Raw genomic sequence first — 4,881 nt, forward strand, 5'->3', positions numbered from 1 at the left:
CTGTGAAGCCCTTGTTTCTATAGATTATCTCTGTAAATTTCTGGTCTATGTAACTCTTTGGGTCTTCCTTCTTTTATAGAACCCCCCTTAATATTTCTTGTAGGTATGGCTTGGTGGTCACATATTCTTTCAGTTTCTGCTGGTCCTGGAAGCTCTTTATCTCTCCATCCATTCTGAATGACAGCTTTCCTGGATAAAGTATCCTCGTCTGAATATTCTTCTCATTTAGTGCCCTCAATATGTCTTGCCAGCTTTTTCTTGCTTGCCAGGTCTCTGTGGACAGGTCTGAGATTATTGTGATGTTTCTCCCTCTGCACATAAAAAATATCTTCCCCCAGACACTTTCAAGATTGTTTCCTTGGATCTAAGATTTGTGAATTGTACAATTATATGTTGGGGCATTGGTCTGTTCTCATTGATCTTGGGAAGGGTCCTCTCTGCCTCTTGGACACAAATGGTTGTTTCCTTCCCCAGATTAGGGAAGTTCTCAGCTACAATTTGCTCAAATATATACTCTAAACCTTTCTCTCTCTCTACCCCCTCAGGGATCCCAATAATTCTGACATTGGAATGTTTCATCATGTCATTAATCTCTCTCAGTCTGATCCCTTGGGCTTTAATCTGTTTTTCCCATGCCTCCTCAGTTTCCTTCTTTTTTTTATTCTTTTCTATCATCTTATCTTCTAGCTCACTAATTCGTTTTGCCTCCTTTACCCTGGCAGTCAGTGTATCCAGCTTAAACCATATTTCATTCATAATATTTTTAAATTTGTCCTGATTAGATCTCATTTCTGGCTTAGAGATTTATATTGTTGTTAATATTTTTCTCAAGCTTAGATATCAACTTCATAATTGTTACTCTGAAGTCTATTTATGACACCTTGCTTACCCCTCTACCGAGTCTGTGCCCGGTCCCCAGAGCAGGATGCTTTTGCATTCCTGTGTTATTTCAACTTCCTTTTTTTTTAATAATAATTTTTATTTTGTTATGTTAGTCACCATACAGTATATCCTTAGTTTTTGATGTAATGTTCCATGATTCATTATTTGCGTATAACACCCAGTGCACCATGCAATGTGTGCCCTCCTTAATACCCCTCACCGGCCTATCCCAGTCACCCACCCACTGCCCCTCTGAAGCCCTCAGTTTGTTTCCCAGAGTCCACAGTCTCTCATGGTCCATTCCCCCTTCTGTTTACCCCCCCTTCATATTTCAACTTCCTGGCACCAGTGCTTATGGCGGCTCCTTCCCCATTCACTTTATCTTCTGATATCTGCAGGCAGAATCACTGTTGCCCACTTCATACCTCTAGACCACCAGATATTTTCTGCTTTTAGAGATCCAGATTATAAATTTTTACATCTCAGGCTGATTTCATGGTGTTCAGAATGGTTTGGTAGATATCCAACTAAATTCAGGATACCAATTGTTATAGGGTTCCCTACTCCTCTGCCATCTTTTTTCTCTCCAAAATAAAAAGTTTCTACTCAGTAATGGACACAATCAACAAAACTAAAAGGCAGCCTATAGAATGGGAGAAGATATTTGCAAATGACATATCTGATAAATGGTTAGTATCCAAAATATGTAAAGAACCTATAAAAATCAACACCCCAAAAATGAATAACCAAATAAAAAAATGGGCAGAAGATTTAATTAGGGAAATAAATAATTAAATAGGGAAAATTCCTACATTTTCCCAAAGAAGACCTACAGATGGCCAACAGGCACATGAAAAATGTTGACCATCACTTACCATCAGGGAAATGGAAGTCAAAACTACAATGAGATATTACCTCACACCTCTCAGTATGGCCAAAATCAACAGCACAAGAAACAATGGGTGTTGGTAAGAATGTGAAGAAAGGGCATTTTCTTGTACTGTTGGTGGGAATGTAAAATGGTAAACATTATGTAGGTTCCTTAAAAAGTTAAAAATCTATCTACCCTACAATCCAGCAATTGAACTACTAGGTATTTACCCAAAGAATACAAAGATACTAATTCCAAGGTGTACCTGTGTCCTGATATTTAGAGCAATATTATCTGCAATACCTAAATTATGGAAACAGCCCTAATGTCCATCAACTAATGAATGGATAAAGAAGATGTGGTGTATGGATGTGTGTGTGTGTACATCTATCTATTATCTATCTATCTATCTATCTATCTATCTATCTATCTATCATCTATCATCTATCTATCATCATCATCTATTGAAAAAATGATATCTTGCCATTTGAAAGGACTCAGATGTAGTTACAATGTAGTTACAGAGTATTATGTTAAGCAAAATAAGTTAGTCAAAGAAAGATCAATATCATATGTTTTCCTCATATGTGGAATTTAAGAAACAATACAAAAGAGCAGAGGGGAAAAAAAGAGGGAGGCAAATCACAAAACAGATTCTTAACTATAGAGAACAAACTGATAGCAAAAGGGAGAGGGGGTGGAGGCATGGATTAAATAGGTGGTGGGGATGAAGGAGTACATTTGTGATGAGCACTGGATATTGTACAGAAGTGTTGAATTGCTATATTGCACACATTGAAACTGGTATTACACTGTATGTTAACTAACTAGAATTTAAATAAAAACTTTAAAAATTGTTTTGCTTGTCTACTATGCTGCCTTTTTTATTTGAAGTATAGTTGATGTCTCTTTCTCTTGTTTTTAAATACAATTTTTTTTACCTCTGTAAATTTATCTTACCACTACTTTCTCTGCGTCTCAGAAGTGTTGGCATATTGCATTTTCATTTTCATTTATCACAATATATTTTTCTGATTTTTTTGTGATTTCTTCCTGAACTCATTGATTTAGTGTATTGCTTAACTTCCAGATATTTGTTAAGTTTCTACTCTGGGATCTGTGGTAAAATTGGATGCTCACTTTATTCTCCTTGTCCCATGGTGAAGTTGTCTCTCTCCATGCTGGAATGCCTGGGCCTGGGAGAAGGCTCGTAAGGCAATGTGAATCTATCTTTCAACCCCCCTCAATGTATCCTTTGTTATTTCTGTGCTTTACCCAGGTGCCGTGATCACTCACCTGGAATCTTTGCTCTTGTGAAGATATTTTCATGTATGGACAGTTGTTCAAACTGATGTTGGGGGTGGGGGGAGGAACAAGCCATGGAAATTCCTATGCTGCCATTTTGCTGACATCACTTTTCTCAAAGATCTTTTTTCTGATTTGTCTTTTCAGGCATATTTTAAAATAAGACTAACTGTTCTCTGATGGCCAGAACCTCTATATATACCAAATCTGTGAGGTTTAATCAGTTATGATCCAGATAGGATTATTTAATCACTCAGATACTAAATTTAGCTTATCGCTCTGGGATGATTGTACAAGGTCTCCATGACTTTAGATGAAATGTGAACTTGGCAAATTCAACTGGCCATAGTAGAAGAGATGCAACCAAATTCTGTTATCCACCATTTGGAATATAATCTAAATTATATAGACCCGGATTTGGTAAAGATTTCATAAACTTAGCCCTAACTTATAGATATACCATTAGAGTCTATGATACAGATTTTTAATAAATATGATACTGGGATACTAATTTTGAAGATAGTAATGTGCTTTTACCTTTTAATATTTACTCATGTATGAGATTCTCCATATTTTGCTAGATGTATCCACTTCCCTTATTGTTTGTGTTCTGTGCATATGTGTGTGTTAGGATTGTAACAGGAATGCAAAAGAAAAAAAAAGAGGTCAATATTAAACTTTCAGCATGTAAAATAGGATTTTCCCTTAATCTGTAGCAGGGAACAATCTTGAAAAATGAGTATTGTCAAGAGAAGGAAAAATATAAAAACTTTAAAAGTTTCCTTTGACATATAGAAAGCCAGTTTGGTGTAATAGGAAGTCTGTGTGGTATCTTCCACAGACAAGAGAGAAAATATTCTTTCCATCATTCAGGTAGGGGCTTACTCTCTCCAGCAAGAGGACTATGATATAAAAGAAGTCCATTACAAGGAAGAAAAGTAATTTGAAAAATCTGCCACTCTACCTCAGATGACTATGGTAAGAGAAAGAGGATAGAATGACCACAGGTGATGAAACATGTTTTATGGTCTTTTTTCTTTTCCTGGACAAAGATTTCAGGGTAGAAGTCTTATTGGAGAACCTAAGGGAAAATCTGAAATCAGAGAAATTTTTGTTCTATACCCTATTTGGGACTCTAGGTAGAGACTTCCTTTCAGCGTTCCCTCCATATCAAAATGGGTCAGCAACCACATGTGAGTCAAGTTGATGGATGACATAAGCAGAGGAAGGAACCAAGTTTAGAGCCCCTGTCTCCTTAAGCTCCTGGAAGAATTTCGATGTTTCCTGCATGCACTATGGAAATACAGGAAAGGTGGTTATGGTGTTGTATAGAAAGTCATCATGATACAGGCTGAATGCTGCAGAGTGGGAGATCCTAGCAAGGTCAGAGTCATTACAGAAAATTTAAAAAAACTAACATTGTCTTTCCAATATGAGTACAGTGTCTAAATGCATCAGCCCTTCCACTTGTTGAGAGAATATATAAAATAACTCCATTTATCCTTGTTAGCTTAAACCAGCCTCATAGGTCATCTCCACTACAACATAGTAACAGGGGCTTACCCATGTAACTCCTTTTTCCAAGTAGGTTTGACTGAGGAAAGCACAGTTATGTTTTATTGCCCTGAGCCTCTGTATTATCTCCATTCTTAATGATTAGATTTACTTAAACTTTGGCAATCCAGCTAAGCCATAGTGAAGCAGTAGCCCTGGGTGATATATTGAGATATAGATACATAGATATATCTATATATCTATATGATAAGATATAGAAAGTTATTACTAGTCTCTCTCACATATATATATATATATATATATATATA

Source organism: Ursus maritimus (genome assembly GCF_017311325.1).
Source record: "Ursus maritimus isolate PB19 chromosome X unlocalized genomic scaffold, ASM1731132v1 scaffold_X1, whole genome shotgun sequence".
In the NCBI taxonomy this organism is placed as follows: Eukaryota; Metazoa; Chordata; class Mammalia; order Carnivora; family Ursidae; genus Ursus; species Ursus maritimus.